This window comes from Nylanderia fulva, unplaced genomic scaffold, assembly GCF_048542155.1.
Source record: "Nylanderia fulva isolate GAGA-0341 unplaced genomic scaffold, ASM4854215v1 Scaffold10, whole genome shotgun sequence".
Taxonomy (NCBI): domain Eukaryota; kingdom Metazoa; phylum Arthropoda; class Insecta; order Hymenoptera; family Formicidae; genus Nylanderia; species Nylanderia fulva.
This window is the reverse complement of record NW_028189193.1, coordinates 5,310,251-5,324,182: the sequence shown is the minus strand read 5'-3', so window position 1 is coordinate 5,324,182 and position 13,932 is coordinate 5,310,251. Positions and strand designations below refer to the sequence as shown.

At 30.6% G+C, this 13,932-nt stretch overlaps 2 protein-coding genes across 5 annotated transcripts in view; one reads left to right on the top strand and one right to left on the bottom strand.

The window, feature by feature from the left end:
- LOC114931983 (uncharacterized) overlaps window positions 1–13,872 on the top strand; it is a 114,642-nt gene extending 100,770 nt beyond the window's left edge. For all 4 annotated transcript variants that reach the window (XM_085483275.1, XM_085483272.1, XM_085483267.1 and 1 more), the window contains one exon: window positions 13,027–13,872. The gene's annotated coding sequence lies outside the window, so the exon portion shown is untranslated. The remainder of the gene's footprint in view (window positions 1–13,026) is intronic.
- LOC114932054 (uncharacterized) overlaps window positions 1–13,932 on the bottom strand; it is a 34,848-nt gene that overhangs the window by 15,477 nt on the left and 5,439 nt on the right. The window contains 1 exon segment of the mRNA XM_085483314.1: window positions 12,918–13,157. The gene's annotated coding sequence lies outside the window, so the exon portion shown is untranslated.

Here is a 13,932-nt window from a genome sequence, read left to right as displayed (position 1 = left end):
ATTAATGCAACAATTATGCGGCAGCTACCGTACAAAGATGGACGATAAAAGTGGCGTGAAATGCGTTAACAAATTTGCATTAAAACAAGTAAAGCCTGCTACGCAACGAAGTGTAAAAAAATCATGTGTATAAATTGCTCAATCTCTTACCTATATCTCGGAATCAATGACACATCGAATCACCGTGAACGGGGTGATCTTCACATATACACGCACACGTGTGCACACGCACCCCCGAGCGCGAGAAAAACGCGAAACTTTTCGGAGCACCACCGATCGGAATCCGTCAACTAGTCCGCGATCATCTATTCGGCGAGGACAAAGAGGCACCGAAGCTAATCTTATGCAAATGTAGCTAATCAAATGGAAACGGTCGGAAAAAAATGGGAACAAAAATCCGAAGATATGCGAAAGAGATCGCGACTGTCGAGTGTCGACTTTCGACAATGGTGCACGGCTGACTGGCGAGCTCGACAAGTCGTGCCCAGGTTGAAGAAGGTTTATAGCGGGCGAAGAGAGAAGAGGAAGAGGGTTCCCTCTCGCGCGTGCACACGCGCTATCGCCTAAGCCTCGCGAGGAGGCAGACCGCGAGCCGAAGGTGGAGCGCCGGCGCGGGCCTTAGGACCCGTTATACTTGACGGTTACAAGATCCGCCCGAGTTGAACAACCTTCGCCCGTCGCGCGTTACACCTAGCAGATATATGTGTATACGTATGTACTCATATGTATGCGCGTAACACGTATGCTAAGTAAGTGTGCGCGCCGGAGATTCTCTTCCGCCACCTTCCGACGACGATCGATGCGCGAAGTGGGTGAACTTGACGTACGGTGCGCACGACGATACGGTATCTCGAGTAGCTGAAGAGCGGAACGATATGCGAGCCCAAAGAGTTCTTGGAGTTCTTTTAGAGGAAACTTGGCAAATTCGGACGGATGTTTTGTATCTTCAACATTCATTTGTTGTAGGCAATTATAAGCCAGACTTGAGTCATGTGGATGACAGATGAAAGATTGTGAAAAATGTAGGAACACTCTGCAATGTATATTTATTATCATCTAGATAAAATTTTGACGTCATCTTATGTTAACGATACGAGTCCAAAGTGGAGTTCTTTCGGAGGAAACTTGGCAAATTCGGACAGATGTTTTGTATCTTTAACATTTATTTGTTGTAGGTAATTATAAGCCAGACTTGAGTCCAATGAACCTTAGAGTCATATGGATGAAAGATTGTAAAAAATGTAGGAACACTCTGCAAATATTTACTATGTCAGTTTGTTTTACTAATCATTGTTTGCTGTTAGCTAAATAAAATTATATAGATGATGATCTAGATAAAATTTTGGCGGCATCTTAGCTTAACGATACGAGACCAAAGTGGAATTCTTTCGGAGGAAAGTTGGGAAATTCGGACGGACGTTTTGTACCTTCAACATTCATTTGTTGTAGGCAATTATAAGCCAGACTTGAGTCATGTGGATGACAGATGAAAGATTGTGAAAAATGTAGGAACACTCTGCAATGTATATTTATTATCATCTAGATAAAATTTTGACGTCATCTTATGTTAACGATACGAGTCCAAAGTGGAGTTCTTTCGGAGGAAACTTGGCAAATTCGGACAGATGTTTTGTATCTTTAACATTTATTTGTTGTAGGTAATTATAAGCCAGACTTGAGTCCAATGAACCTTAGAGTCATATGGATGAAAGATGAAAGACTGTAAAAAATGTAGGAACACTCTGCAAATATTTACTATGTCAGTTTGTTTTACTAATCATTGTTTGCTGTTAGCTAAATAAAATTATATAGATGATGATCTAGATAAAATTTTGGCGGCATCTTAGCTTAACGATACGAGACCAAAGTGGAATTCTTTCGGAGGAAAGTTGGGAAATTCGGACGGACGTTTTGTACCTTCAACATTCATTTGTTGTAGGCAATTATAAGCCAGACTTGAGTCATGTGGATGACAGATGAAAGATTGTGAAAAATGTAGGAACACTCTGCAATGTATATTTATTATCATCTAGATAAAATTTTGACGTCATCTTATGTTAACGATACGAGTCCAAAGTGGGGTTCTTTCGGAGGAAACTTGGCAAATTCGAACAGATGTTTTGTATCTTTAACATTTATTTGTTGTAGGTAATTATAAGCCAGACTTGAGTCCAATGAACCTTAGAGTCATATGGATGAAAGATTGTAAAAAATGTAGGAACACTCTGCAAATATTTACTATGTCAGTTTGTTTTACTAATCATTATTTGCTGTTAGCTAAATAAAATTATATAGATGATGATCTAGATAAAATTTTGGCGGCATCTTAGCTTAACGATACGAGACCAAAGTGGAATTCTTTCGGAGGAAAGTTGGGAAATTCGGACGGACGTTTTGTACCTTCAACATTCATTTGTTGTAGGCAATTATAAGCCAGACTTGAGTCATGTGGATGACAGATGAAAGATTGTGAAAAATGTAGGAACACTCTGCAATGTATATTTATTATCATCTAGATAAAATTTTGACGTCATCTTATGTTAACGATACGAGTCCAAAGTGGGGTTCTTTCGGAGGAAACTTGGCAAATTCGAACAGATGTTTTGTATCTTTAACATTTATTTGTTGTAGGTAATTATAAGCCAGACTTGAGTCCAATGAACCTTAGAGTCATATGGATGAAAGATGAAAGATTGTAAAAAATGTAGGAACACTCTGGAAATATTTACTATGTCAGTTTGTTTTACTAATCATTGTTTGCTGTTAGCTAAATAAAATTATATAGATGATGATCTAGATAAAATTTTGGCGGCATCTTAGCTTAACGATACGAGACCAAAGTGGAATTCTTTCGGAGGAAAGTTGGGAAATTCGGACGGACGTTTTGTACCTTCAACATTCATTTGTTGTAGGCAATTATAAGCCAGACTTGAGTCATGTGGATGACAGATGAAAGATTGTGAAAAATGTAGGAACACTCTGCAATGTATATTTATTATCATCTAGATAAAATTTTGACGTCATCTTATGTTAACGATACGAGTCCAAAGTGGAGTTCTTTCGGAGGAAACTTGGGAAAATTCGGACGGATGTTGTACCTTCAAAATTGAAACACTCTGGGATTTATCTAATTTGTTGTAAGCAGTGTTTGCTGTTATCAAAATAAAATTATATAGATGATCATCTAAATGAAACTTTGGCGTCATCTTATCTTTATATAGATAACGAAAATATGTATTATCTATATATGTATCTTAAATGAAAAAAAATTATTATTTTTATTAAATTATGTGGAATAATTTTCAGATAATTTTGGTTTAGAATCATAGCTCATAAAAATATTTAAATTGTAAAATTTAAGTATTAAGCGATAAAAATGCATAAATAAAAATATAAATACATATATTTGATATCCCTTTTATCTAGATGAATCGCCATCTAATTTTATTATAATTGAGTATTTCACTTAACTTTAAGCACAACACTGTCTTCTAATAATTCTACAAGAAATATGCTCCAGTTATGTCATATAATATATAAGATTAACAAATAGAAGAGATATTTAAATAAGATCTTGCATAATGTGGTTGCATCTATCTTGTTAAATGCTATATGCAAATGAATCTCTATAAGGAACTTTAGAATCATGTAAGATGAAAGATTAAAAAAACGCTCTATAATATACGTATATTTAAAGTATAAGAGTTTGTAATAAAAAAAATTTTTGTCATGTCCATGTTATAAGATCAATAGAAGACATGTTTAAACAGACCTTACATAACGTAGTTTACAACTATAAGCATAGAACTAGATTAGGAAGTCGACATTAACGTTGGGGATCAGGAAGAAAAGTGTGTATCCGAACTTTCACAGGCGTCAATGTTGATATCGAATGCAATTAATATATCGACAGACGCGAAAGTTACAATATTGATCTTTTTATTGCAAATGCAATTATTGCAGGTATAATCAATACACATATGAAAGATGTTTAAGCGTAATACTTCGTCGATTGATATCATTTCTTGTAATTATATCAGTGCAATATTAATTAAAATCAGGAATGTAATCAGGATTTTAAAATTCGAAAACAAAATTCATTACACCCTTATAAAGAAAACTACTTCTAAAAAGTCTGTTGTTATATTCTATCTTTACATTTAAATACATATTTAAAAAAAAAAAAATATATATATATATGTATAATTTATATATAGAAATTGGTTTCTTTTGCTTCATTATAGATCTAACAACGTCTCATATTTTAATAACAAATTTGTTTACACTTTGTTGAAATATTATAATTATCCAGCAATATTGTTGGACGAGAATCGACAGATTATATTATAAATACAATGTCAGATAATTGATAATTAAGATAATAAAGATATGAATGATAATTTACATCATTACAATTTTATAAAAAATTCTTATTGACCGACGTATTATCGAGCAACTTTGTGTTCCACAATCCCAGTTTGTTTTATTTCACATCCTACACGCGACGGGGATGATGAGGGGTTCGTGCTATCTCAATAACAAGGTACGTAATCCTAACCGATGGTTAACGCAGGAAGGAAAAAGTTTTTGCTCCCTGGCGCGCGGAATGCGAGCGAGTGTCAACCGCGAAGACGAGTCGCGCATTCCGACTCGTGGCTCGCATGTTAGCGACAGATGGAAGCTGATGAGGAACACCGAGTCTCGAGAACCGGTTCGTGAAGAAATGGGGAGGGAGGAAGGAAAGAGAAAGACCGGCACCCCTTTTCCGTCCGACAAAGGCGCCCACATGCAACACTGAATATTATCTGGAAATTATCTAGATAAATCGTCATATATAATTTTATCTTTTATTTAGATATATTTAAAACAAACTCATCTTATCCAAGATGAATTTCCATGTTTTCATCTCATCTTTATCTAGCTAATTTTAAAATATTATCTGGAAATTATCTAGATGAATCGTCATATATAATTTTATTTTTTATTTAGATATATTTAAAACAAACTCATCTTATCCAAGATGAATTTCCATGTTTTCATCTCATCTTTATCTAGCTAATTTTAAAATATTATCTGGAAATTATCTAGATGAATCGTCATATATAATTTTATTTTTTATTTAGATATATTTAAAACAAACTCATCTTATCCAAGATGAATAAAGATGAGATGAAAACATGGAAATTCATCTTGGATAAGATGAGTTTGTTTTAAATATATCTAAATAAAAGATAATATTATATAATTATAAAATTAGCTAGATAAAGATGAGATGAAAACATGGAAATTCATCTTGGATATGATGAGTTTGTTTTAAATATATCTAAATAAAAGATAAAATTATATATGAGGATTCATCTAGATAATTTCCAGATAATATTCAGTGTTGTGCTTAGATTTAAAAATTAGCTAGATAAAGATGAGATAAAAATATGTAAATAAATCTTAGATAGATGATTTTGTTTTAAATATATCTAGGTAAAAGATAAAATTATATGGCGATTTATCTAGATAATTTTCTAGATAATATTTTTTAAATCTGCTTATATAAACATAGTTATAAAAAAAATGTAAACTATAAAAAGAATATAAAAATATATGTATTCATATTTTTATTTATAAATTTTTATCGCTTATACTGCTTAAGTTTTACTATTTAGTATTTTTATGTGCTATGATTCTAAATCAAAATTATTTGAAAATTGTTCTAGATAATTTAGAAAAATGGTAAAAATAATACTTTTGAATATTTATTTCTAGATGAAAATCTAAGTTGCAGATGTAGATAATATATATTTTTATTATTTATATAAAGATAAGATGAAAGATTATCTACATATAATTTTATTTAGATAACAGCAAACACTGTCTACTTGTGTCTATAAGGTACATTTGATTCCTAAATCTACAATGATAGGTGACTCATCAATTGTAAAAAAAAAAAATGAATTTTGTCATATGGAAAATTGTATACATTGTATTATATGGCATGCGTAATCACGATTTCCTGCGTAATAGAACCGGCAAATGCGGCAGAATGTGTTATTGCTGAGTTATAATTTAAGTGGTCCAACCACCATCTGCGCTCTCAAAGTGGAATAATAATAAACAGAGAACGGACAAGTCATGGCGTTTAGCAACAATAAGGGAACTATTCTAACATTTTTTGCTATTATTTACTTCTAATATTATTCGCATTATAGTCGGAAGATAATTTCATAAAAAGGAAATGCCGATTGACTGCTTCGCGATTTCGCTCGTCATCCTCACGCAAATATATTCAATTGAAAGAAAATTAGTCCCTTTCAAAAAAAGAATTTAAAATAACTTAACAAAAATGTTAAATAATAAACAACCCTCCAACTCTTTGAAACTTAATTCAAAATTAATTAAAAAAATGTTCCGAGATTTTTTGTAAAACCTGTAAGAACTCACGTAACAGGACAAAGATTAGATTACCGCTTGCTCTCGATAAAAAAAACGCTACACTGAATTTTTTTTCCCGAGGTCGATGATACGCGAGGTTTATAAGAAATCAATAATCGTAACCGGACCTGGAAGTTATACGTAATAACCGAACGCAGCCGTCCCAGAATCATCCTCCGCCGCCTCGGCTCTTATGTAGGACATAGCGGCACTTCTTGCGGGCTTAGATAGCCTTCGCCGGCTGACAGCAAGTGTAGTCGCGTCGACGTCATCGTCGGAAAACCACTTCTGAATTAATTTCTTCGCGCTCGCGTCTTAAATGTAGATTAATGCGCCTAGCTACACCACGCGATGGGAAATGTGTCGAATCACCGGTCCACGGCAGATGATATGAATTTCAAATGGCCTGCAATTTTTAATCCATTTGTTCCAGCTCTTCGTAACTGATCGTCAGATCGATGATATAATATCGGGGAAGTTAGAATTTACGAGGAAATGAATTTTACTCTTCAGATTTTTTTTCTGCCTTCCTTTATGAAAGCGATATTAATAAATAAATTATTTAATATGTAAGAAAAATAAATTATACGAATCTGTCATATATAAACGACACGAATAAAATAAATGAATATAAATCAAGTGAAAGATTTTTTTACCATATCATCTTTCAATCTTTACATTCTTTTCACAGCTTCTTTTATAAAACCGATATAGTAAATAAATTATTTAATGTGTGAGAAAAATAAATTATGTGACAAGTTATACGAATCAGTCATATATCAAATGTTAATGATGTGAATAAAATAAATGAATATAAATAAAGTAAGGGATTTTTTACTATCATCTTTCAATCTTTAGATTCTTTTCATATCTTCTTTTTTGAAATCGATATTTATTAATAAATAAATTATTTAATATGTGAGAAAAATAAATTATGTGACAAATTATACGAATCAGTCATATATCAAACATTAACGACGTGAATAAAATAAATTAATATATAAATTAATATATTAAAATAAAAGATTTTCCACTACCGCCTGTTTATAATATTTATTCACTCAACATCGTTGTTTAAGGAGAGAAATTGCTTTCTATTGTATAGTAAAAGATTAATTTTGCGCACTTTAATAATGGCAGGTAGATTGGAAAGAGATTATAATGTATGCACGTGTATGAACATTGACAAATGTCAATTCTGCATGTTGCAATTGCTTTCTAGTCCATTGAAAAAACACACAAATAGAAATGGATTAGCTTTCCTCATAATGCTTCAAAAAGAAATCTTACTCTCTATCGCATTATTAAAGTTACTTCCCTTGAGTGCGCTTCCTTTGTCAATACTTAGAGAAATCGCTTTCCGCTTTCGATTCAATAATAATCTTCGCCGCGCATTTGTCATATATGAATGTACTCGTGATTAAGATGCCCAGTGAGCTTATATAAAAACAATGAATTATAATGATGAGATTTCGATTCATGTTTGTGGCGGCGCTTTATATGCGCCCGTGCATGTGCATGTGCATATATGCTCGCGATGTCAGGGAACGTCTTTACCTTTCATAGATAGCTTGACGATGACGATGTTCGAATAATTCTAATTATAATTATTCATCATTTGAACAACCGAACAACATGTTTGCATCTCGATATTTAACAATGGCAAATCTAATTTAATGTAAGTGTCAATAAAATTATATTTACGTTTCAATTTGCAACACGCAGTAAGTCGCAATTATTAAAAATATGACAAATTTTCTTGAGGAATTAATTTCAAAATTTTTTCATTGTTTTTTATACAAATTTTTCATATATATATATATATATATATATGTGTTTATTTAAAAACTATATATGTATATATATATATATATATACACACAAGATGGTCCTCGTAATATGAAATTAATCTATATGATAAAAATGATTAAACAATGAAAATAATATAAATAATCAAAACGATCAAAGTTATCTATATGATTAAAATAAAATAGAAATAATAAAGATTTAAAGATAGTCAAAATAAAATAATCTCTAAAAAATCACATTATATATTAACTTTATATACATATATATAAAATTAAATAATTTAAATTTAATTTAATACTTAATAAAGATCAATATAAATTATACTATATTAATTATGCACTTTTTAACCATTTTATTTTTTTTAGTTAAATTAACATATATATTTTTAATAATAATAATATGAATTATTATATATCTTTTATTGCCATAATTATTGAAGGATTCTCGAACACTGTTATGAAATATATGATTATTGTCGTACATTTTTCGACTTGAATTCCGAGTGTATCACTGCAACAAATTTTCTTCGCAAATATTTCTCTCGACATAGTCTTCGAATCGTCAATTGCTCGAAATTGCTGACCGTGAATTTATGTTATCACCTCGTTGATCGTCGTGTCGGACTAATAAAGGATCGCTCGACACGGGCAAAAAAAGAAATAGAAAGGATCGAGCGTGACTTATCCCGCAAGATTATACCGTCAGAATTTCTAGGCACGATAAATTCGTATAGATTGCCGATATACAGTTCGCGGATACGCGAAGATAAGATAGAGGAGGCGCAGGAAATGATCAGATACCGGTGTTTGAGCAGCGGCGGCTATAATTGGCACCTCGACTACTGCGACTATCGTGTGCACATATCTAGTCAAGACTGAGAAATATGCAGCGTAAAAACAAACACAACTTTTTTACGCGACTTATCAATTCAAGTTTCTTTCCACTTCCTCTCTCCTTATTAATTTATAATTATTAGAGTGCCTCGATGTATGAAGAGTACATCGCGTGCATATTCTCATTAAAATTATAATCTTTTGGAATCTTTATTTTAATTATACGTCTTATTGTAATTCAGCGAAAAATGCGCGATTATAGTTTTATAAATGCGCAAAATTTAGCAATTTTTTACATTTTCCCGCGAGTTGTTTCATTTATTTGTGATAATCTGATCGTTAACTTACTTGATGTATTTCATTAAAATTTTATTATTTTGTCAGTTTTTCTTGAAATAAATTAAAAAAAAATTTTTTAAATTAAATATTTAACACATTCATGTGTTAATTTGACATATTTCTGTTCTTTTCTTGACTTAAATGTAAAATTAGATTAAAACAATTGAAAAAAATGTAAGAATAACACAATGTGCACCTATTTTTAATTTTACACAATAAATATGTTCTGCTTTATTAGTGACAAGATTTAGACAGAAAAAATGTTGATTTTCTATTTTATAATATAAATGATAAAATCTAAAATTAACATATTTTTTGTTAATTTTACACAAAATTTATTTTAAATTATTTGAAATCTTGCATTTATTTTGTGTTAAAATATCAACACAATGTCTTCATTGAACATATCCATATTATGTGAAATTAACAGAAAAATTTCTGTGGACCGTTTGAGACATGCGATATTTGTTAAATTGAACAGAAATTTTTCAACTGTGTGTCTGTATGATTTAAGCAGAATAGGAAGATATCTTAATAAGCGCGGTGATGTTCACTGGCACACATTGATACAGTTACCGTACAATATTTATGATAATGCGAATAAACACGTGCTTCAACTCCGCCTGTATATGATTATTTGAATCGAGTACATGCGTGGAAATTGCATGAATGAAATTGCAATCTTTGTCGAGAGATAGAATTTGCTCGAGGGCATATGACGCATAGTGTGCTTATATACATCTGCGTGTCATAAATCGATAAACATGTTGGCCCGTATTCACCGTGTAATAAGAATGATTTGCAAGGCTGTTATTTGAAATTTAATTGAAAATGAAAAAGTAAAATTTTTTTCAATTAGAGTTTGATAAATTTTTTCTTGCACGTTTTTACGATTGATATAGAATCACTGCATATACATACGTTCTAAAGATTCTTTTGACAGTTATGCACGTGCATGCACGTAAATCCATAAATCATCATTTTTATGATAGAAATTGAAATAAGAATTTTTATAAAGAAATATTTGAATATCGCATCAATAATTCACGAGTGGTAAAATTATGTTCCATTTATTTATGATTCTAATTAGCGGAATTTCAGTTTTAGACTCAGTTTACCAAATCTAATCATAATAAATATTTTAACTTGAAAGTTAAGCATAAATTAATAAATATTTCATGTTGCACCCATAGAGCACAAAATATTATGAATGTTTTCAAAAAATATTTCTAAATATTGCATAAAAACATTTTAAAATGATTTAAACATTTTCTAGAATATTTTAAAAACTTTTAAAAATATTTTTAAAAATGTTCTTTTTTATCGCTCAGATAATATTTTCTTAAATATTTGATACATATATTTTTGAAATATTAGTTTAAATCTATATTCAAAAATATTTTTTCAACATAAAAAAGCGGACATAGAAACTTTTTAAAAATATTTTCGAGAATTATTTTACCTTTTAAGAAATATTTTTAAAATATTTCAAAAATATGCTTGCCCATAGAGCATAAAATATTTTTAAAATTGTTTAAAATATTTTTAAAATCTTTTAAAATATTTTTAAAATCTTGTAAAATATTTTTAAAATCATTTAAAATATTTTTAAAATCTTTTAAAATATTTTTAAAATCTTTTAAAAATATTTCGTGCTGTATGGGCAAGCAAAAAAGATATGGTGCAAGTAGATGTTGACAAACAAGAAATCAATTTTAAATCAGTAAAAATCTTTTGAGATAGAAAGATAACGTGCAAATACGTGAGCTTAAAATAACAGTCTGTAGGAGTGTTGTGAATGGATGAATAATGATCGAACGAGTAATGAGCGAACGAACAAAGGTCATCGATCGTCGAGAGATCGAAAGTCGCTAAAGTGGCGAAAGCAAACGATAACGAGAGAGGTCAGGAGAACGGGTAGTAATATAACATTGGCATTCATGAAAGCCGTTAATTGCGTCGATGAGAGTCTAATTGATTTATATGCACTAGAATAATATTTATTTTCAAGGGCGACGACTAGCTAAAAATAATTGCGATTGACAGCTTAGCTTGCAATATGCACTTGTATTATTATCGGAAAAAATGTTTTATCTTTCTTTGTTTATTTATCAAACAATCAGCAGATATTTAACAAGCTTGTTAAAACAAGATCAAGATGCTATGTAAATATATTTTATATATGATTTATTGATGATGACTGATAATTTATATTGTCAGTCATCCGTTTCGAAGTGTATAATGAGTTGCGTGAAAGTGATCGCGTGTATTAAAGTACGAATTTAAACTGGTATTTAGACTGAGTTGTTTGTAAACAGTGATGCATAGTCATCTAACAGTGATTTCCTTCATGAAATTCAAATCAAACGATCCACTTCGTTTCCTCTAACGGATTGCTGAGGTCTTAATCTGCGCGCTCCTTTATATGCTTTTATTTTCTCACTATAGAAATACTTGCTATATCATTAATGTTTCATGTTTCGTGCAGAATTCGATAACTGCGTCAGTAAACAACATTATCTCTGATTACTAGAAAAGATGCCCATTTAATTCTGCCACTTAAATTATACATATATCGAACCCATTATTTAAATTCTGAAAAAATTAGAATTGCAGAACAAAAATTTAAATAAATAATAAAATAATTAAAGCTAGAAAGTATTAATACACAATCCATGTTATATTTACGCACTTTAAAAAATTTGTCTAACAATTTTTAATTGCTATTAATCGTTTTTTTTTTTATTGTTTATACTGTATTTCTTTGCTGAATAATTGTAGAAAAATTTTATTCTACAGGAGGAAAGTTAGAATATATTTTCTTAATCATGAAAAAATACTGACATCGTCAAAAATATACGTTTTATTCATATAAAAAAATATATATACAAGGGTGTCCCGAAATTGGCGAATTATTTGTTTATGGAAGATTCCTTAAGTTATTTGATTACGATTTTTTCTCAGCAAAAATATCGAGGCACGAATAATTTTCGAAAAAATTTTTCGCAAACTAATTCAATCTTATGGGAATAAAATATTAACAAAGCCACATTCTTCAATTAATTTCAAGATAGTTTACTTTCATAAAACTTTAGCATCTCTCGACATTTTCCGAGGAAAAATCGTCTCCAAATAATCTATCATTAACAGCTGATAACTGATTCGCGAATTTCAGGACACCCTGTACATATATTAAATTTTTTGTATCTATTTGTTCGATATATTTTTTTAAATCTTTATATATAAATATATTCCATTTTTTTAATATTAATTAAGAGATCGACTTACCCCTTTTTTCACGGATTAAAATTTTTTATATCTATTTGTTCAATATATTTTTTTTATATATATGTATAAATACATTTCATTTTTTTAATATTAATTAAGAGATCGACTTACCCCTTTTTTCACGGATTAAAATTTTTTATATCTATTTGTTCAATATATTTTTTTTATATATATGTATAAATACATTTCATTTTTTTAATATTAATTAAGAGATTGACTTACCCCTTTTTCACGAATCGAGTTTGCTATCGAGTTGTTTATCTTCCGCGAACGCGGAATCCGGGAAATGCGTGAGAATCCCGCAATTTCATATCCAGTGTCTTTTTTTCAGCATCGATCTGCAACGAGCGAGGTTGATTTCGTAGGCGGGAAGGCGATCATCAACGCGATGATACAGCAGTTTCTCGCATCTCAATGAGTCGTTTACACGGCTGGGGAGATTTGTGAGGCAAGACATCCAATCTGCAAAGCAAGCCTGGCATGAAACATCAGATTAAGGGGCGCTAACGCGAGACGAAAGTTGGAAAATGGAAGAGATATATGTGTACACATATCTATGTGCGTTCATTATTCGCGCGAAATAAATTAGAATTAATCAACGTCGTAACGTTAATTGGGAACCATTCATTTTCGTTCGTAAAGGCTCGCAGATGTTACATCAAATGCAGGCGAATGTACGGAATACGTAATTGCGTGTAAAGTGTTACAACTGTTTTCTGGTAAAAATATATTGGATACATTTTTTTTTAATATACCTACTTCGCGATTTTGCTCCCGATATATCGAGGTAAAGAGTGCACATTTTAACTTTATATATGCAAAAGAGAGATTTGTATTCGAAAAAAATTTGTTCCCGATAAATCTATCTCGAAAATGCGATAAATCGACGACTTCGAAAGAGCGTAATGCAAGATATTGCCTGTAAATTATATTAATACTGTTTAACAAAAAAAATTAACCAGATCGAGACTAGTCGGTTCTTATAGTTTTCAAGATGCTGAATCTGGTTTCCAAAGTATTCCATCACGTCACAATTTTCAGTTTAATTAAAGTTGCGAAAAGGGCTTTTTTCATAAACTTTGTTAATTTGTGACGTGCTAGAGAAATTTTATTGCAATCAAAATAAAATATATTATTAAATATATTTTCAACCCTCGAAAGGAATTTTTTATATATCAATAAGACATTCATTATTATAATGGGATGTATTGCAGAAACTAGTTGTCATTGACGATTT